Below are 22,337 nucleotides of genomic sequence, written 5' to 3'. Positions count from 1 at the left end.
GTTTTGTCGGGGCCAACTTGCCTCTAGCATCTGGTTTGGAATTCGTAAACCTAGCCAGTTGTCACCTTTTGAAGGCTGCAAACAGTCTTTTTCACTGCAGTTCAGAGGGCAGCGAATACCGACGGAAACTGCTCAGCACCTCTCACGGATATCAGTCGTCGTTTAGTCCTCACAAAACGGCCTGAACCACGTCTCTGTCACTGCTACACATTTTCGCACAACTCGCACACCCATAGAGAAAGGTATGCCAATCAATTTACACGACGTTTCCACGCTGGCAACTGCGTAAAACGGCCCGAAATCCAAGCATGGGAACGAGGGTACTCCGAACGCCCCAGAGGCGCGGCAGCTGAAGCACCGTCTGCCAGCGAAGGCTCGCAGACGATGCGTTACTCGTCTGTCTAGACAGACATGACCAAGCGTTTTTGCGCGGCCGGCGGCACACTTGCACTGGGGTCGGGCAGAAGACGACGTGGTGACGTCGTAGTTTCGCCGGCCTTGTCGCAGGGAGCTCGTGAGCGCCTGCGTCTTAAAAGCAATGGAAGCATCGCAGGTCATTACTAATACCAACTACGAAAACTACCCTCTCGTCGGAACGAAGAACAAATAGACGGCTCTTGGCCAATTGAGAGTTTTAGCTGACCGTTTTTGACGGTCCGCTCCGCTATCGGCAGCGCGCTCGGCGCAACCGGAGCCAAGCGCGCCACGCCTGCGCAGTGGAGTTGCCGCTTGCTATCGGTGAGGAGCGGACCGTGAAAAACGGCCAGCTAAAACTCGCTATTGTTTCGGAAAACCCCGAATGGAGTAACCGAGGACGACATAGCAAAAAAAAAAAAAAAAGACAGCCTCGTTACATGCCGATATAGGAGCTGCGCTGAACAGCTTCTGTGGTCGGCGATTATTGTAATTGAACAGTGTTAATTTGGTTTAGTGGTAAGCCGCAGCAGTAGCTCAGTCGCTAAGGACTTGTGCTGCCGATTTGATGCCTGCCGCTGCGGCCGTTTTCTGACGGCGGCAAACTACCAGAACGCCCATGTGTCGAGATTCCGCGTAATTTTGCTTTGCCGCACAGCGTATCCTGCTGAATAATCCAGCTGACGGACTACAACCAGAAGAAATTATTGCGAAAGAGCGATATACAGCTTTGCTGTAAGAAATGCCTTCACTGCCACCAATTTCTCAAATAAAAATTGTGATGACAAATTGTTGAATAAATCAAAACAATCAATTATAACACAATCGAGAATATACGTAACGGTCATTTTTACACGGATTTTTGGTGCGCAGGAATATCAGTATATGGACAGTTAAGCACCCGCACGTTTTACTGCAGGGCGATTTCGGTACAAAGAGGTTCTGGCGTGCAGATGATTGACTAAGAAAACAAAAATAAAAACAAAGCATGAACAGTCGATATTCATTACAGGTTTGTCGATGACCCTGCTATTGTTTTTATCACGCATAATTACAAATGGGCTCAATATCTCGGAAGCGATTCCTTTTCTAATATGTATTAAGGGCATTCCGTCGGCACCGTTTCATTGACTTATTTTTCTTCAGAATCTCTAGAAGCAACTTTTGTAAAAAGTGTTTATGTGTTCTTATTAAGGTTGTTTTACGCATAATTAATATTGCGCCAATTTTTAACACGATTTCTCTAGTAAATATTTATTAAGGATTGTTCCTGGATATTCTTAATTTTACTTACTTTTCTCCCACATTTGCACTGAACATTTTTTAAAGTATTTTTCTAATTAGCAAGGTTCTTTTTTACAAAAGTATAGAACCGCAGGTTCAGTGATATCAATGAGCCATGATCAGTACCAGCCGGTACAACTTACGAGTGGCCGATACCACTCACAAGCGTCACTCACCACTCACGGGTGAGAAGTGGCGCACACACGTTAGTGGTGAACGGGGCTCACCGCGAGTGGCGCTCACACTCACTCAAACTCGCACTCGCCAGCCCGAAAACATGGTGAGGTTCACACACCGCTCACTCGTGAGTAGTGCACTGCCCACACGACCGCCGTTGTTGACGTAGTTTACGCTGCTGTTGCGGCGGTCATGTCGAACCATTATGCGATTTTGGTAGCTACGGTCGTTCACCATTTTACTGTGTTTTACTCGCCATTGTTTAAAGATGCCATTGTGTAAGTTGAAATTTGTAAAAATGAACTCCTCGTAGTCATATTATACAGGCTCGATCAAACAATACCAACGGCCACTTACGTCTAGAACCTTTACTCCATTTAATAATTATATGCTTCGCATCCTGTGAGCAACCAACAAAGGAATCCCTTTTTTTTTAATCCTCTGCTTTTGCAGCTTTGCTCGTTGATATGCATGTATTATGTGGTTCTGCACTCGTGAATAAAAAAGGTGTCATTGAGAGCTGTTTTCTTCGTTTCGCTGTCGTCCGTGTTCATCGGTGCGCCAGTGAAGTAGCTCCAAAGATTTGGGAGAATGTGAATACCCTTCGCTTTTCGGCACCGCTTAGACGTTATCGACGCTGAAAAAGCTCGAGCGGACGACCCTTACGTGAGGAGGAAACCTACGTCCCTTCTTCCAACCTGCCTCACTTATTTGGCATTCATATGCACCACTTCCGCTATTGCCTGGGAAAATCAAGCTATCTAAATGTGGTGCACACTTCAAACTTTGCGAAGCACGTATTGAAGAAACGGGGCTGGTTTCTGACGCCGGGGACAAAACAGAAATGAACGCAAACGAAACATTCCCAGCTGCAGTCGCCGAGACACGCCCAAGAATATATCAATGCCGAGCGGGTCAAGTGCCCATACAGCAACGCGAAAGAACCTCGCTCGCTCCAAACGTGCCTCGATTGTCAACTCGGACATCGGTCATTCATTGGCCGCCTTCATAAAGTGAGATCCCGGCAGACAGCAGAACAGAAGCTTTAAAACACCCGAACACCGACACAAAAAAAACGATACAAGAGATGTAGGACAGCGTTACCGAATGTACATTCGCAGCTTTATTTGCCTTATTACTAAATCTATCTTTCCTCTTGACATATACATTGCTTCTGTCAGAGGGTTTGTCAGGAACAGACGTGGAAGCAGCGACGGACTTCTTACAATGGAAGCCCTGTCGCCGGCTGCAATTTCGTTTGTATTGCCCCATATTTTGGCTTTTTCCTATCGCTCCAGCAGCGCTCCTCTTTCCCTCTCCGTCAAACAAGCGGACTTGGACGACAGGCGTCGCCACGAACAAACAAAGAAGAATAAAGAACGGAAGTCACCCTCGATTCGATTGCAGAAGCACTGATGGTCGATACACAGCTGGAATTTATATCGACTCGTTTTTCTCGCTCTCGCTAACGTCGTGGGAGCCCACAGAAAACAATGCACACCACAGGCAGCAACGAAGCCCAGAAGAACAGGGTGCAAGTTTGTCGCGAAAAACGGGAAAAAATAAGGAAGAAGAGAAGATACGGCATACTAAAACAAATCTGGAGGAGCATGTGTCGACTGCAGCGCACATCAACGACATCCGAAGCAGAGAGAGAGGGGGAGGGGAGGGGAGACGGAGAGAGAGGAGTGACCCAGAGAACGAGGTGCTTCCACCAGCCATCGCCGACAGCATCTGCAAATGTTCTGTGTTTTAGGCGCACGGATCGTACGTCTCCATTACCTCTCCGACTCAGCTCGGGCTGACCTGAACGGGGAGCAGCGCATTATCCGCTTCTCTCAGCCCCCGCCCTCTCACTTTCCGCTTCGAGTCAAACAACGGAGCCACCGCAAAGCCCCCCGCTCGCGACTGATTCCTTGGTCTCGGCTAAGTACAAAACTGGCCTCTTCGAATCAACAAAAGAGAATGAGAAAGGAAGTAAAGCAGCTGGGGTGATTGTGGGGTGGTGCGGGGAGAAGGCGAGTCTTGTGTTTAGGGAAGCGCGAATGTGTCGTCTGTTGCTTGAAACAAGCAGGACGCGAAAGGAACGACGGAAGACGTCTTGAAACCATACCTTTATTCTGCCAGTTGCTTTCTCTTTTCAGAATCGAGGCGACCCTATCAGCTCAGCCTTCGACAACGGCGGGCTCTAGGGGTTGCTATTTTTATCGACCACGAAGATTGGGCATGGCCGACCCGTTTTTGTATTGGATAAAATTCTACCTAGCTTTTCGGTTTTCGCAACGTCTTTCTTAAGGTCTTTAGACACGCCTAAAAGGTCCAGATTCTTTTTGCGTGTGAAATGGCTGGAACCAAGAGAAAGACGAGATACACACGACTATTTCGCTTAAAGAAGCAAAAGTATACGCCTCGAGCGCGGCCTGTAGGGGCGCCACTGAAATCCCCCTAGCGGCCCGTTTCGAAAGCACGAGCGGGAGTCCCCGGCCCGCTTCCCCCTGTCGCCGTTGCTTTTGGGGCTCGTTCAAGACAGCGATTTACCGTTTGTCCCCGTTCGAAATACCGAATAACGTGGAGCAGGCACTCTGTTTGCAAGCCTGGTGGGTTCACGAGAGTATAAACGTTTATGACGCGATCTTAGAAAGATCTATATGAGCGCCGGGCGTGTGTCATAGGCCAGCGTCATTTGCATGCAGCTGATTGCAATTCCGCTGCCCTGAAATTTAGTGGCAGTGTCTCTGTAAGCAGTGTTTCCTCCGATGGTCATGTTGCGGCCATACACACTATGATATAAATCGACTTTGTGCACTACAAAATCTAGCGGAGCACTCATACCTGACAGCACGCAAGTTACGCCTGCCAATATCACATATCAGATATTGCTCAGTACCCTGAACAAGCCAATGCGGCATAAATTTCGCAAACATTGTACCAAAGAAGTACGATGGATAATGCAAAATTACACTCCGGAGTCAGCACACGACGACAAATTTAATGCTGGGTCGTCTTGTCCCGAGGTGAGCGCTCGCAAAGATTCATCTGTTACATTTATCCTCCACGAGAAGCGCGAAGATGGGCTTATAGAGTAATCCGCGACCGCGACCAAACGCTTCTTCGAAACATCGTCGTATGACACAGGGAGACTGCAGAATTTAGCATAAACCGAAATCAGAGACCCTTATCATATACGACATTCTTCAAACGAGCCCGTGTGTACGAGATTTCGGCGCACGTTAAAGATCTTCAGGTGGTCAAAATTAATCCGGAGCCCTCCACTACGGCGTGCCTCATCGTCTCCGTTGCATCGGCGTGTTAAACCCTGCAATCAATCAATCAACTCTTTCAACGACACCTCGTATTTCTTGTGAACTGCCTACCCTGTATTCTTCGAAAAATGCGTCCGCCGAGTGATCAGCCGATCGTTGAAGGCGAAAAACAAACGAAAAGTGAACACGCAGCTTGTGTGTGTGATTAGTAAAACGTGAGTGAGTGAAAAACTTTATAGGACGAGAGGCCATGGGGCCCTGGGGGGGGGGGGGGGGGGGGGGTAAGGATGAGGGGAAAAGGGGAAGGTAACAACTCTCACAATGAACACAGTTGCAGTTTTGGCGTCCTAATCACAAAATGAACACATAAAAGTCAGTCAGTGGCACTAAAATGCACAGCGTTCATTCGTTGATTTCGCTCCGCATTTGTAAACAAACGATAGTTGAGCGCCCTCCTCCTTACTCCCCCCCCCCCCCCATGTCTAGCAAAATATCAGTGCATTTCGCATCTAGTTGGTCTGGTAAATACTATCTTGCTCAAACAAACGTCTTTAGCATTTCAGAAGCTGCTCTCGGTTTTTTTTTTTTCATTCCCGTACGACTATTCTATTTATTCCTGACTTGCAGACCATTCATTTTCCCGTGGTTTCATTAACATATACCTTGGTTCTTACTATACGGCATGAGTGGGCACATATCTGAAAATGCACAGCCTTTGAGTGTACTTAACATTTTCGCGTGGCTTATATTCCCATAAAAGGCACAAGTTTTTGTCAGCTATTGGGTTATCACATCCCCGAAATATATTTTTCTACGACGTACATATTCGAAGCAAAGCCGCATTTGTTGTTTGCGCTGCAAAACGAACCAACCTCTTACAGTGCCAATGTCAGGTCTAAACGAGGTGACAATAAATAGAATTCACTTGTGCTGACGTGTTCGAAGGCGACAGCGGTGATATGCTGCTGCCGTCGCCGACGACCGCAAGAGCGGCCAAGAAGCGCGCAGAACCGCCTCCCCGGGTAGCTTGTTGGCGTTCGAGCGCTCTACAAAAGACGCAGCTGTTTTTTTAAGCGCCCTAAACGTTCAGTTAGCTTACAGACGTCACCATAACAAGTTATTTAGTGCGCGGAAAGGCAAAGAGAAGCGAAAGAGAACCAAAACACTGCATGACCACCTATCAGCCACGCAGCGCTAATCCCGCAAACGCCGCGGAGAAGCGGCGGCAGGCGGAGCAGCGATCGCGAATCTCGAGGCGTATAGAGGTAAATTACGTCTTTTCCAGCGCGATTTTGGTTGCCACGTGCAGCGGTGCATCGACTACAGACTTCTCTTTTCAACTTTCGTCCTCTTTTTTCCCAGCAGCACTGTTGAAACGTAACGCCTCTGAAACCCGTTTAAACTTGGATGAATTCACCAATCGATTTGTTCCCTGTCTCGTGAAAAATGGGAACGAGGAAACCCGCAGATATCTTGGGAGGCGTTGTGGCAATTGAAAGGGCTAAAAGAAGCCAAATCTGCCGAATCTCTATTTGTTCTGAAGAAAGAAAAATGATCAGACATTTCTGACAAGCTAAATAAAGGGGGCGGGGGCCAACTCCACCCTCCAATTCCTTCGTAGATCCCAAAACAGGCACGCCCTTTCCAAAATACCACCCCATTTCGTTACCGTTTCGATATGAGGGCTTCTTTAACACGTCACTCTTATTCACATTACACAGCTGTTTTAACCATTATAGCATATTCACTTCAACATACGTGCGTATTTACAAAATTTTGCTGAACGCGGGGTCAACTGGTAAAGGAAATTAACTACTCCGCGGCAGCAATTAACAACCAAACAAGCTTGTACTACCTTCATGAAGAATGCAAAAGGATTGAATAAAGTTTCATGAAAATACATATTCTGCAAAGTAAATAAAATTCTAGAATACCTTACTCACTGTAAACAAGTGCCTGTTAAGGAACACGGCCTAGAGGAAGAAACTGCTGGCTCTGGCGTCCCCCACAGGCCCGTCCTGTTTCTTTTTTTATCGTTGATATTGTTAAAGATGTTCCAGTTAACCTGAAAGTATAAACGAATGGCTGTGGGTCTCATTCTGATATATCCGGTTCCACTGACCAAATTGCCCCAAACAGCGCTGTTCACACACACAAAAAGTAATGTGCCAACTCGGAAAAAGCAAATTAACGAAGAAAACCTAGTATTTATTAGAACTGCTCCAAATAGGATTTATTTATTTATTTATTTATTTATTTATTTATTTATTTATTTATTTATTTATTTATTTATTTATTTAATTTATTTATTTATTTAATTTATTTATTTATTTATTTATTTATTTATTTATTTATTTATTTATTTATTTATTTACTCGTTTGTTCATTCATTCGACACAAGATCGTGAATCACGAATGCACTATGAGTCACGAACAAAACTTCCTGAAGTGAACACCCGTACAAACCGTAAGCTGTTATTTCCTAAATTATCATTAAACCTGACCAATTGAAACCCGTTCGCCTACAACGCTGTGTGGGGTCCTTTCAATCTTGAAGTACATGGTTATAATTTGGGATGCTTTCACAAAGACCACTATTACTAACGTGGTAAATGTTCACAAACAAATACAAAGTCACATTTCAAAAACGCGTAACTTCATCCGCGTCGATGTTCTACCATTTGTAAATATACACCATGCTGCCAGACTGAAGTTTCTTTATGAATTAAATAATGACCACTGCAGAATAGCTATTTCTGAAGCATTTTTGTTCTGCATCTGCAGGCAAAAAAGGCACAAGCTAGGACAGCTCATTTTGGCTCACGGATTAACTATTTTAAATGTCTGTACATAACGGACACGTAATCAGGTCTAGGGTTCGGATCCCACACGCGGAGCTTGCCTTCCTCCCCTCTTTCTTTCATTTACAATTTTATATTTCCACGGGAAAAAACAACGAACTCCTCTACTCCCTTCTTCACGCTCTTGACTGCTGCTTTACTAAATATGTATGTATGTATGTATGCATGTATGCATGCATGTATGTATGTATGTATGTATGTATGTATGTATGTATGTATGTATGTATGTATGTATGTATGTATGTATGTATGTATGTATGTATGTATGTATGCATGTATGCATGTATGTGTGTATGCATGCATGCATATATGCATGTCTGTATGTGTGTATGTATGTATGTATGCATGTATGTGTGTATGTATGTATGCATGCATGCATGCATGTATGTATGCATGTATGCAAGTATGTGTGTATGTATGCATGCATGCATGCATGTCTGTATGTATGTGTGTATGTATGTATACATGTATGTATGTATGTATGTATGTATGTATGTATGTATGTATGTATGTATGTATGTATGTATGTATGTATGTATGTATGTATGCATGCATGCATGTATGCATGCATGTATGTATGTATGTATATATGCATGTATGCATACATGTATGCATGTATGTGCGTATGCATGCATGTATGTCTGTATGTATGTGTGTATGTGTGTATGCATGTATGCATGTAAGCATGCATGTATGTATGTGTGTATGCATGCATGCATGTGTGTATGCATGCATGTCTGTATGTATGTGTGTATGCATGTATGCATGTCTGTATGTATGTATGCATGCATGCATGCATGTATGTATGTATGTATGTATGTATGGAAGCAAAACCTGCCGTTTTGCTTCCTGTAAAACATGTAAAACCTGCCGTAAGAGGTATCTACATCGCCATTTGGGAGCAACTGTCATTTCAGTTTTCTTGTCATTGTGGATGACTAGTGTAGTTTCAGTCCTTGGTGCTTTCTACAGCCAGTGACAGCAGTGCTTTCTTCTTCCTGATGTCTCTCTCAGCCATTAAGTCTCGAAGCCTCTGTGGTCTGATATTTTTGCAACCTATCTTTGTGTAGAATTGTGCAACAGTATCCTTGGTCCTCTATTAATGACACAGCCATGGAGGGCAGGCATTTATCACGAATGTAGCAACCGAGTATACCGCAGATGACTTACACCGGAAAAGACGCCACTAAGAGTGGTGAAAAACCAGAGGGAAATATCCGCCTCGTAGGCGAACGGTCTGCTGTGCGCGACACGCATTGTGTGCGACGACACACAACGGAACATGCAAACAGTGTCTGTCGCTGGTTGCCCCGATAAAAAGGCGGCCGCAGCCATTACATCGAGGACTCAAAGAAATCAAGCATCGCAGTGGCCGCATACTTCAAGAAATCTGCAAGGAAAAAACTAAAAGGCAGAAAGAAGAGCTGCGAAGGAGTGGAAGAGTAGGGTGCTCGGACACAAAGCGAAGTCGGAGAGAGTTCAGCGAGGAGCATCTTGGTGACAATGCCCGGAACGGAAGCAGACCCAAAACCATTTTTCAAGGGGTAATAGAGAGACCGGTCGCGTGCCCCCGAAAAGGCGGACCATTTCAACAGGGCTGTTGTTCTTGCCGTTTCTGAACCGTTCCTCACATTTCCGTCTCCCTCTCTTTCCTCTAGCCCCGAGATATGCGGGTTGCTTATGAGGAGGGCTACGAATCCCGCCCAGAAACAGGGTGCCACTCGACTCCGGGTTTTGATAAGGAAAGACCAACTGCTGAACGAACAAAAGATTGTAGAGCCGTCGGAACTATTTTTCGACTGGGGGAGCAGGCAAAATTGTACCGCTCATATCATCATCATCGTTCATTTTCATTGAGGACTCATACATGCACAATATTGCAGGTGAATAGACTACATAAATAATCTCTATCACCGACATAAAACCAAATAAAGTACAATCAAATTCTTCTCCAACATCACCGGTGCTGGAGACCAGTAAAAAATCTCCTAACGCTCCGCGTGAAAATCAAAGCATCAACAGTAAATTGAATATTCTCTGTAAACCTACAGGATACCCAGTGCTAGCAGTTAACAGACATTATGAGGCGCTGTCCTTACATTAAGGTGAAACATAATCAGTGATTTAATAGCGAGTGAAGGAGACTGATGCCCACGCTTGGAGTTCGCAACAACGTAAAATGTCAGGACGGCAAGTTGAATCGCAGAATTATTCTACTTGTGCAAGCCGCCGTTTTCGGAACTGTTGGTCTCCCGGTCAGCGAGCTTTTGTTTGCCCTTTGACTAGGGGATCCCTGCTTCCCAACTTGTACATTAGGGGGAGCCGTCGCTCCTCTTGCAACTCCTGTTCCTACGCGCCTGAAAGATTGTGTAGTTTTCTTTAAATAAAATACGTCTTTAAAACGTCTTTCAATAAAATACGGTTTTGTAAGATGGTAATTAGGCTGAATCATCAAGGTTTGCAAGCAACTGCCGCCGTCCGGCATGCCACTAGTGAAGCTCTGGCTTCATTAGCCTCGTGGCTTCCCTGTGGCAAGCTGACTGATGTTTCCGCCTTTTTTCTTTATTTTTCTTTTTTTGCAATCACCGAAGGTTAATTATGCCTGACTTTTTTCATTTTAAAGCAGGTAAGAAGTAATTTACGCAACACGTGGTCTATTTTGACACACACATCACGGTTTCAGGATTTGAAATTAATTAGTTCATGTCGCTACGTTTCTAGGTCGCTCATAATAGTTAAAGGAGCCATGAAGACAAAATACAAGTTGGCTTTATTAGAAAGACTTCTTAGCCCCGATAACAATGATACCAATATCATCGCAATCTTTGAACACCTGTCATGACGACACATGACTGGACGTCTGTAATGGGGCCTCTAGGTCCATTTGACCGCATCACTTGAATGCTAACGTGCAGTTAACGCACTGAAAATTATTTTATTGTTTGCCCGTATGACGTCATTCTTGCTCATAACACGTCACTATGGCGCAAAATTTGAAAATTTTTAAATACTTCTTGCTCTTTTTTGTGAAAAAAACATCTTTTGTGACTGTAATGGAGCTGAGTGAGATATTCAATTCTAGTTCTTTCAAATTAAACAAAGTTGCATTTTCTCTGGTGGCACGCGATGAAACACTTTACTGAAGTCAAGGCATACCAAAACAAAAAAATTACTTCCAAAATTTTAAACATATCTTCAAGCAAAAAATATACTTTTTACGGAGAGACCATTCCTGAAGCTAAGTTGATGTTCTGTAGTGATTTGAAGTTTTCCTAATTAGGCTGTCAGTGGGAACACTAACAATATATTTTGGACGTTTAAAAAGAAGGTAAAACTGAAACTGGCCGCTTACTTTTTTATATATTTTTGTCTACTCTTTAGGGATAATTTCGACCCACGCAATCTTCGCTTTGTTGGGGAAGAGCGAAGCCGAGAGCGTGGCGGTTAATATATGCGTCACAGGTGCAGCGAAGCTGGGTTTAATCGGCCGCATTTCTAAATAATCAGCGTAGCAGCTGGGACCCTTACTTAAGTCTTGAAACCGCGTGTTATTTCAGAGGTGGGGTCATAAAAGGGGCTCTTGGTGAATCTGTGGATAGTTAACAGCTGCTCCCAAGTTTACCAAAAAAATGCTTGAAATGGCTCGCAGGGTTCTCATCTACTTCTTGTCTGTCGATAGTGGAACTGTTAATTGGGTTATCAACTTTAAGTCCAGCGGACTCTTCACTTTCTTACACGTACTCCATAGGTAATCGCGAACGAGAAAATGACGTTCGTTTCTTTAATTCTTATTTAAGATATTCCTACAGGCCTTAAATTATATAAATTGTTTACTTCATGTGACAGAAAAGTCTGGTGGGTTGGCGCGTGACCCAAGGCTTGCGGCAGTTGTCACACTGGGAGTGTGTGCGTTTTGGAGGGGGGGGGGGTAGTGGAAAGCACGGTGACTTCCAAACATTGCAATAATTTTTACAGCAAAGCCGTATACCTCTACTCCCCCAGTGTTTCATCGACGTGGGCAAAAACTCCAAGGCGCCAAAGCCTAAGACACCGAGTGCATGCGTCAGACTAATCAAGCAGACAACATAGGGCTCACAGTTCGTTTACGGAAACCACAAAACAGGCATCGAAAACGCATCCTGGATGATAAGGCACCTGTGAACAATCAGACCCCCCACCCCCCCCCCCCCACCCCCCACCATGTGTTTCTTGTAAAAATTGTGTTTGCAGATTACCTTAGAAGGCTAGGCAAGACTAGTGTCACTAAATGGAGCAGTTCTTGCCCAAGATGCCGAGTGCGTGCGTCAGGCTAGGCAGGACCCAGAATTGCCGCCAAAGGAGCCGAGCGTAGTGGCAGTAGATAAGATATTACAGTACCGTCACTGAGGCACGCAAGTCAGCAACGACGGCCATTTCGTTGTTCATCAGTGTTGCGAGATTGCCGCATCTACGGCCTCACCGTTAACTTAGCCCGGGTTTTTACCAACACTACCGAAGATGCAGCAATACGGCATCTTTGGACACACTTCATCTGCTGGAATGCAGTTACACGCGTTATCTTTGATTCGTATTAGGAACGACGTCTGTCGCGCGCAGCCGTAGAACAGGGAGGACTAGCTAAGCCTACCATAGTTGATCGACTAAAGCGGATAAACAACAAAATGACGGTGCCCATGAACCGTCGCAGTGAAAAGAAATGTCACGCAATGCGAACTGACCAATGATCATGGCGGTGGCACGGAACAATAGGGGAAAAGAGTGCCGATACTCTGCACCCTGATCTAGTGACACTAGCCGAGCGCAAATGACAAGCCCGCGGAGAAGACGAGAAACATTTCATACATTCCTCCATCACCATTTGTAGTGGTTCACAACAGCTTTGCTGGACATCCACTTTCGCAGGGCGTGATGGAGACAAATTCTTTTTTTTTTTTTAGGGAAGTGGCATCCCGCCAGTTCTGTTGTCATACTTTTGTCTGAGTTTGAGTGAAATGACAGGCAATGTTTCACGGTAAGCTCGTTTCCCCGGTTTCCAGTTTCATCAAACAGAGGACCAAGCCGCCAGCCATATCTGCGCATAATCTGCGTGGCTCAAGCAAACAGACTGGGCGTATACCTGTTACGTTGCCCACATCATTATTCTCCAAAGTTATCATATAATATCGATGGAAACAGCGAAGCGTTCAGTCACGTCTATAATTCCAATAACTGAATCGCTTTACTGAAATCTTGCTTTACTCGAAGCGCTCCATGGTCCCCACCGAAATTCAGTGAGTGCGAATCCCCTCCACCTCCAAGAAAGTATCGCTTATAACGAAGCTATTTTGCTGGCTCAAGTACTTCTTTATAACTACAGCTTACTGCCCCTTTTAATTGCGCCGCTGAATTGGTTTGATAAACTGGACCTCCCTCCCCCTTTTTTTTTGTTCACAAATGCGCCCACTTCGATAATTCTGTACCAGCCATAACAGTTATACCTTGTGAGATCGTCCAAGATAACCGTCAGTTTTTTAACACAAGTGTTTTATTTTGGGATACACAAACATTTCGCTGTCGTCATATCTGCCATGGAAATGACGCCAGTACAACGAAGCAAGCGGCCTGTAAAGGGTGCACCCCTGAACACAAGGACTTCTTGCAGGAAAGCAAGCTCTAGTACTAAAGGGTACGTTATACTTGGGGTTGTTCGTTTTCGGGTTTTATATTTTAACACGAAAGCGTTTTATGCCGGGATACACCAAGATTTCACTGACGTCATATCCGTGACGGAAATGACGCCAGGTCACCTTTGCCGAAGCGACCTGCCAGCAGAACGTCGCCCGCCAAGCACACCCACAAGACAGCCGCCGACCCGCAAATCATGCTCAGCTGCAGATTTTGCTGCCCATTTCACTTTCGTGTTTTACCGATTCCCATGACAGAGGAATCAGCCACAGTTTTCTATGTGTACGAATCGCAGACAGCTAGAAGAGTTTCGGTTATAGACCTACAAACATGGCTCCGGATGCGGCTTCTTTCTCCTTTTTCTACTCTCCAGAGCCAGAACGCCCACCACTGAGCATTAATTAAGCCCCGCTTTGCATACATGCCTTACCCGGCGGACTTGAAAATGCACAACGACTGCCCGCCGTGACCTTCAGCGACTTAGCCGTTCGAGGCAATCTTTGAAGGACCACTTCAAAAGCGCCGCCGTCGTAGGGCTTCTCCGCGTCGCGAATGAACGTTCCAATACCGACAGCGCGCACGCGCAAATCGGGGCACTCGTGTGAGACGAGGCGACGCCTCCCAGCCGAGAAAACCTCACGCCTTCATAACACGACCCACGCCAGGGATTTCCATTTTCGGTAATAGGCGAGATTAAGAAGAGGCGCATACGAAAGCACGACTGAAGCTGCTGGTCATACGAGACGACGAAGAAAAGTTGGCCGGGGAAGCACTGCGCATGCGTGCACGTAGGACCAAGAGGGCGTTGGAAGAGCCGCTACGCTATGCATCGTGTTTATTTTCCTTCGTCCCACGAGAGAAAACGGGGCGTCGGGTAAGGCTTCGCATCATACGCTGAACTTTTAATTGGGCGGCCGCCGCTCACCGCAAGTGCGCGCTCTTCGCGGTCCCGGCGACGGGTTAATTTAAGAGCGCCAAGGCGGCAGCACGCGGGGAGACCGCATAGCGACAGGCGACGTGTAGGCATGCACGACACATCTGTATGACGGGCGCGTCATGATTTTGTTTAGCATCAGCCGCATACCGCGTACATAAACCTGACGCTCCGCTGGGGTAACGCAGCATGAATTAGCTTAGGTGAGATTACGTGTTGTATCCGCCTCAGTACCCCATCCGCCCCCCCCCCCCCCTTTCGTAAAACATCCATTCACATCTAATATCCATTTCTAGACTGTATTAGTTCACCATGGCATTGCACGTCACGTGTCGTTTCTTAAATTTGTCAGTTGACGTGGTCAATGGAGGCCTCCTTGAAAATTTATGCGAAAAGTTGAAGAAAAAGTGTCCTTGAGGCACACATTTATTGTGAGTCCCTGGGCCAAAATTTTCTCCCGCAAAAATTACAGGGAGTGCATAGAGGGGAAGCTACAGCTGCGTTCACTCCATTTTTTCTGTATATCAGTTGGATTTGGAAGTGGTACAAACAATTTAAAAACGGTCCCTTCTGCCCACTTACTTTTCCTTGATGGGCGACGCCCTTCTGTCTAGTTGAGCCTAGCGTCGCATAGCCTCGGTTAGAGTGCTAGGCTGGAGTGTGGAAGCTGACAATACCTTACGCTGGATTCGGGCAGAGGCTACGTCCAAAGCACAATACCGTTTCTCTGACTGTTGCTATTGCGAACAATTGTGGCTCACTAGCGTGGCCACACTAGGCGACAGTGGTAAAGGCAGTCAAGGCCAACGCAGAGCGCTGTTCGCAATTATTTGTTGCTTCGGGGCCGGGCACCGATGCAGCTGGGCGAGGTGACCGTCGACATGCTGGTCACGCCCTGTCTACAACGCTAGCGTTGTGCACGGATGCAGGCATTATTCAACGGGAGCGTCCCTGCCCCAAACACGAGGCCGGAACGTGGACCATCTACTCCGAATGAGGTCCATCTACTAATAGCGAGGCCACACGCGTGCACCTGTTGCCCTGTATGTACTACTCGAGTATGCTTGTGTCAATGCTGCCTTTTTGTCTCTTTGCTTCGTGGGAAAGAAGCTGGTCTGAATGCGCATGACTGAAATTAATGAAGCAGGCGTTTCCCATCACTGCGGATGGCAGGAAGCGGAAATGTCGGTCGGCCGCTGTTTATCTTGTAGGGTAAATAACACGCCTTTCAACAATTCGTGGTGCAACCTTCAAAAAGTGCAACACTGAAAAACGTGGGACGAGGCAGAACAGCAGGACGAATCCTGCCGTTGTGTGTGTGTCTCACGTTTTTTAGTGTTGCGCTATTTGAAGGTTTCGTCATGCATACATTACAGCTAGTCCAGCTCGCCATTCTGCTGCAGCGTGTTTACAACTCGTTCTAAAGCTAAAGTGTACAAAATCACTGCGTTCGTCTGACTATAAATACAAGACTAATAATACTATTGTTTCAGACGACAAAAATGCTTCAGTGACCTCTAAAGGAATAAAAAACGCAGTGTTGCTTCTCCCTCACTCATTTTTGAACACAATCGTTGAAGTCAGTAAGTATTATTTCGTACCATAGATACTGGACCCTCGGGCTATAGTTGATTTCGGGTTCAATACTGATTTTTGAGGTATGAGAAGACTGCCTTTTGAGGGGCCGCATTTGTCACCCAGCGGTCGACACACAAAAAAAACTGACACTTCTTAAAATGCACTAATTTAACACAGAGACCTCCCGCGGTACAGCGAGACTGCAATTGGCATGCCAGAATCGCCACAGAAATACAACCAATTCAATCTTCGCGGTTAATTATCAAACTATGGCTCTGTCACTTACCTTGTGTAAGGATACAAATTTCCGGCTGCCTATTCCTCCCCATGTCAGTAAGCATGGAAAAGTCCGCGATCCGAGGTAAAATATAAAAGGGCGTCAACTGACTTATTTCGAGCAGATGTTTGGTACTAACAGTCTTTTTTTGCGTAGCCCAATCTAGGATTACACATCTTTGACATCTAAATAAGTAGTTCAATAACGCACTTTTCAGTGACTCCGCAACGAAGTCACGTGACCGGCAGCTGGCTGTCCACGTGTCCGTGTCATGGTCTCGAATCTTCAGTGAGGCGAAATACCCCCTAGCCCACTCCTCACTTTCTGCAAAGGAAGAACGCTTGTGGCGGTTCCTTCAAACTAACACCCTTCCGTGCCGCGCTCACCTTCATCGCATATTCCCCGATCAGTACCCATCACCCCTTTGCCCCCACTGCCGAAATGTCGACACCATCTGCCACACTATGTGGGTGTGCCCCCGAAACCTCTTACCTTTTAATCCCCTCTGTTGATCAATGGGAGACGGCGTTGGGCGGCTCTGATTCCGGGGTCCAGAAAGCCTTGGTGGAACGTGCTGCCGAAGTCACCGCTGGGCTGCGCCCAGTGGTCACCACCCGCCCCTAAATTGCATACTGCAATAAAGTTTACTCCTCCTCCTCCTCCTCTGTATTTAGTAATTCACCTGGGATTCTTCCGGGAAGGCTGGGAAAAAAAAGGCGTTGCAGTGCTTCTCTTTGTGTTTTATTTCTTCGACCTAGACCAGCGAGTGTAGCCCTTTTTCCTCAACTCCAGCTACGCCGCGCAGCACTACCATCATTTCCAGCGGTGCTGCCTCCTCCTCTCCATCTCTGGGCACCCTCCTCCTCCAGCCCTCGATTCCTCCTCCCCGGTCAATGGCTTCCGACATAGTCTCGCCAATGTTTCAGACGAGGCTTGCGCGCGAAAGCTTGTGCGCAGAGGCACGACTGCATCACTGCAAAAGTAAACAACGCGCTTGTGCCAGCACGCTTGCTAATGCAACCTTCAGGAGCAACTGATATTACCTGGGGCGCATCTAAGTCTATATACGCCACTTCAGGGCATGAGCTGAACGTTATAGTTATTCAGGCCCTCGAAATTTCTTAAGGAATGTACCTGACTTCCCCGTGTGAGACGCAGGGTTAGTGCTGTTTGTAAAGGTGAGAACATCTTTGGTGTGAAAAATATTTACGACAGGCTGGTCTGGAAAGATTGGTTTAACATAGCCATTCGTATAAAATTCTCAAGCTTTCTGTGAAGAGTGGAAGTGAGCGTTTATGCTTCAAGAGATTTAGACGAAAAAAAGCCGTCCGTGAAGCTGCCTAACTTAAACGGAAGGTAACGTAGCAGGCTGAGTTAAAATACCATAGTAGGCTTTTTGTTTCTCTAAATCTTCGAGTCAGACCAGTATGACGTCTTAAAATGTCCCTGACAAATCAGCGTGGGCGATTCATGGGTAACATAACGAGCTATTTATTGCAATCAATTGCGGGATGGGAGGGGGGATGTCATTTAAAATTGTTTTCTGGGCCAGCTTGAACGTTCGAAGCCAGCTGTTGCAGCCCCACGTGTTTGCCGGACACTCTCCTCTCGAACAGCTGTGACTACGTATGGCACAGTCGCATTTATAATAACAGACCAGATAGCCTCTCTAAAACGCCATCTCTTTCGAAACCTCGGCATCACACGCGGACAACGCGGAGAAGAGAGGCTTGCTGATCTCGAAAGGCGTTCATTCTATAGGTGCCATGTGGCAAATGAACGCACCATGGTATGCCTACCATTGAAAGCCACTGAAACTGACTACCGCCATCCGATGGAGCCATCCTGCTTCCGCTGTACTTAACGCAACGTGTGTCTACATGGTTTGCCAAGAATTTTTTTCCTCTCAGCGTAGCTTTCGACGGGTTTTGCATAACATGCCAGCTGTCACCCTATTTCGCTTCTTGTGTGTACCTCACGCCTCTAACGTATACATTTTCCGCGTCTCTTTGGGCGGTTGCGAATTTTCGCGGCGCGCATACCTTAAACAAAGAGTTGTCATCGACGGTGCCCCGAACAACGATGCCGTTTCGAAGCGTGCGCGGCCGAAATCTTTCTCTTTGAAGCTAGCGTCGGCCGGTAAAAACGCGGCGCCAGCGGCGCCGACAAAAACAGGAGCAGAGAAGAGTACGAGGGCGAGCTGTGGCCCAGGGCTCGGCTTCAAGCCGCCGCCGCCGCCGCCGCATCGATTTATGAGCGAACGTGGCTCGGCGGCGTCGGCCGCTTTCGCACTTTTTCTGCCATATTTTTTTAACTTTTGTCTTCCATTTTTTCCCTATTCTGCAAGTTATGGGCCTGCCGCCCAGAGTTGGCTCCGCCCCAAAACAAAGCGGGCCGAAGCGCCTGCATATGGACGCACACACGCGCCGGTTTAAGCCCTGCCTCGCGGATTCCGAATGCTACGACTGACGGTGCCCCGACTGGCCGTCGTCTTCTTAGCAGGACGCCTGCTTTGAGCGCGACTGTTCAACGCTACCTCACGAAACATAGCTCGTCCTGCTGATTCAAACTACAACAACAAATTGTTCCACCATCTATAGATTCACTTATCACGGCGGGGTAGGAGAAGAGTTAACAATGACGTGCGTGTTTCACGAGATTCACCCTCAATATTTTGAGAGATCTAGAGAAAAAAACATTTTGATATGCGTTTCCTTTGATTACATGGATCGAGCACTGGGTGATGTAAAGTTTAATTATTTTAACACTAAAGTGTTCTATTCCTGGATACACCAAGATTTTACTAACGTCAAATCGGTCACGGAAATGACGACTGTACGACAAAGCAAGCTGCCTGTAAAGGGTGCACCTCTGCACATAGAGTCTTCTTGCGGAGAAGCAACCTTTAGTACTAAAGAGTTCGCTATACTTGGGGTTGTTCGTTTTCGGGTTTTATATTTTAACACGAAAGTGTTTTATGCCGGGATACACCAAGATTTCACTGACGTCATATCCGTCATGAAAATGACGCCAGCACACCTTTGCCGAAGCGATTCACCAGCAGGACGTCGCTCGCCAAGCACACGACAGCCGCCGACGCGCAAATCATGCTTAGCTGCAGATTTCGCTGCACATTTCCCTTTCCTGTTTTACCGATTCTTATGACAGAAGAATCAACCACAGTTGTTAAAATAATCGTTAGTCGAGTATGTTCATACAAACAAATTTCGGACGTTGACATGCTTCATGCACAAATATGTTGAGTTATAATGGTCTCCGGCCACGGCGAACCATTCAGATGTAGATTGCCTGCACGAGAGCACGATCTAGGTGACGAATTGAAAGCCTGCGCTAAGAAGTTCTTTTTTATGAAAGGAACTTCTGTTATGAAAAGAACCATCCCGCATTTCAGGTCAGAATGAAACGTGCTTAATTCTGATTAAACTCTACATTGCTTCCTTTTAAAAACATTGGGGAGCAAACACTGGCCAACCCTATAGAATATGCGCACTGGCAGCATCTCCAGAATTCATGCGACATCGGGACTAAAATTAACTTCAATGACTTATTGGCTTCTTTAGAGAGCTACTCAACTAGCATTCACAAAGAACTGCTTTAAAGAGTCCCCACAGTACTTATTCAAAATTTTTTTTCGAAATCTTAAATGCTTTCAGAACCTATAATTTAGTCAACCAACACATCTGGTACTTGGACCAGGAGGTCACAAAGTACCTCAGCCAGAAATTATCGCTTTATGACCATTCGATAACTTAGACACGTGCTCAAAAGATTTTTCTCACTTTCACGGTCTTCGCGTTCTTCGACCGCTGAAATTACGTCATTGCAGCGACGTAGCGGCTATCGGCCGGCTTTCCTTCAGTTGCACCAATGCACGCATTCATTAGCCACTTCAAAAAATAAAGCCACAAAAAATTGGGCCCATCTCCCCGCTAAGGGGGACTCGAGTAAATGCGTCGCATAAGAGGTGGGTGTATTGCGTTAACATTTAGTGTTTGGGGAGTTGGTGGTAGTGAATGCGTTGTATCAGCAGCTTCTTGACGTAGTTTGAATGAGTCAAGGATATAAGGCGCGTTCGTAGCCTCCCATTCTGTGTCGGCTTTGTGGCGCAGTGGGTAGAGCACCATGTACATTGCGTTCCGCCCGCAGGGTCGAGGGATCGAAACCAGGCGCCGGATAGTATTTTTTTAATATAGTGTAGGGGGAGGGGTGCGGACAATGACGGTGCGGACTACGACGGACGCCAACGCGGGTGACATCGTGAGTTACTGAAATGCTCTGCATTTAAAAGCAAACCATAGACGGAAGGCGTATCTGCTGGGACGAGCAAATCACGCAGGGCTGTTACGTACTGGCAATAATATAGCTTCCAGACGTGAAGGAAAGGGTAAATGCTGTCATCGGAAGTGTTGCATAGTTGCAATGTCGACCACTTGCTGCTCCCCACACCAAACGAACGATACGTCATCTTTCAAAAGACGCGTGTTGGTTTACGCTATCCAGAGGATCCTTCCAAAAAGAGTCTGTAGTATACAGTGAGGCCCAAGAAGCGTCGAACAGTATTATTATCAGGGAAACTAGAAACGCGTAAGCCACAGCCTTCATTTTACCACTGTTCGGCAGCGTGGTGTCAGCATCGACGTGGCAGAGAAAGTTAAGTTTTTTGGTCCCCCCAGGGGACATTTATTTCCAGCTTGGTAGACAAATGTGTCACGCGAAAGGTTTTCGGGACGCCTTCCAGCCCGGGCAGATGTTCAACAAACAAACTTGAGAACACGGTCACGTCGTGTGAGAGATCGAGCCACGCCTGACTTTTCTGTCCAGAAAGAGCAGTATCCATCATGCGCTGGAACGTAGTCGGCGCAAGGCATAGGCCGAAGGGAGGACTTTAAATTCGTACAGTCCGTTAGGTGTCACCAGCGCCGCGTTCTACCTTTTAAAACTAAAGCTTTCTTTGTGGGACCGATGGCGTCCTATCAAAAAACTAATGCATTTCCCCATAGACCGGTTGGTCGACCGAAAAGCTCTGATAAGATATCTGGACACACGGCGCGTGCGTGAAACCGGACCTCCAATGGTTCAAAACGGTTACTTGAAAATCTCAAAAAAAGGAACGGTTCTAGATTAAAGACAAAGATGAGACGCTACACGCATCGATCATGAAGAAGGAATACAATAGCACACCTTATCTCATAAACCACGTATCGGTATACATTTAGATCGTTCGTAGATGCGTGTACTTAGTGCGCGAAAAATTGTCGCGTGAGTTCGTCCTTTGTTTGCGATTTGGGTCTTTGCCGGTCTGACGATCGATTGGATGCACTTTAAGCGAAGGTTGGAAGCACTTTTAGCTTTCACGCCTCTCTCAAGTCTTTTAAGGAAGGGATGATAATTTCTTTTTTGCAATCTCTCTGCTCATATTCTACTTTTCTGTTTAAGGATGAGCAAATTGAAAGAGATTTTTAAGAGTGCGTAAACGTCTCGCTTTGCCACGCTTTTAGCGCCGCGTGTTGTCCTTCTACCTCAAAAAAATGCGACGGGTGAGTTAATTTTGCTCTTAGATAATTGAATGACAACGCTGTCAGTACATGCTTCACATGGAAAGAGGATGAACGAACGTTTATTTCGAGTAGCGCGGAACAAGCGGCGTCGTTCACTCTCGCGATGGTCGTCTTCAGTCCAGGATGTCTTTGGCACGGGCCGACCAACAAATTTCAAGGGGGAACCACCGTAACCGCAAAGGCTCACAAACCAAGAAACCTACAAACCACCTTCAGCACACGCATGGTATAAACTCGAAACGGATACAGAAAAGCCGCTGCGCTGACGAATGGGAGTTTAAAAGACACCTATGAGGAAGGAACATC

General features: G+C 46.3%; 1 protein-coding gene and 1 long non-coding RNA gene across 7 annotated transcripts in view; one reads left to right on the top strand and one right to left on the bottom strand.

The window, feature by feature from the left end:
- LOC144153793 (uncharacterized) overlaps positions 1-485 on the bottom strand; it is a 361,456-nt gene extending 360,971 nt beyond the window's left edge. For all 5 annotated transcript variants that reach the window (XR_013319376.1, XR_013319380.1, XR_013319379.1 and 2 more), the window contains exon 1: positions 1-485. This exon is cut by the window's left edge and continues 212 nt beyond it. This is a non-coding gene — a long non-coding RNA (uncharacterized LOC144153793).
- LOC144153792 (uncharacterized) overlaps positions 1-22,337 on the top strand; it is a 176,349-nt gene that overhangs the window by 73,303 nt on the left and 80,709 nt on the right. The window lies entirely within an intron of this gene.

Source organism: Haemaphysalis longicornis, unplaced genomic scaffold (genome assembly GCF_048455015.1).
Source record: "Haemaphysalis longicornis isolate Haplotype H1 unplaced genomic scaffold, Haemaphysalis longicornis Haplotype H1 scaffold_9, whole genome shotgun sequence".
NCBI classification, from domain to species: domain Eukaryota; kingdom Metazoa; phylum Arthropoda; class Arachnida; order Ixodida; family Ixodidae; genus Haemaphysalis; species Haemaphysalis longicornis.
Note: the sequence above shows the minus strand (reverse complement) of the source record. Positions and strands in the feature narration are given on the sequence as shown.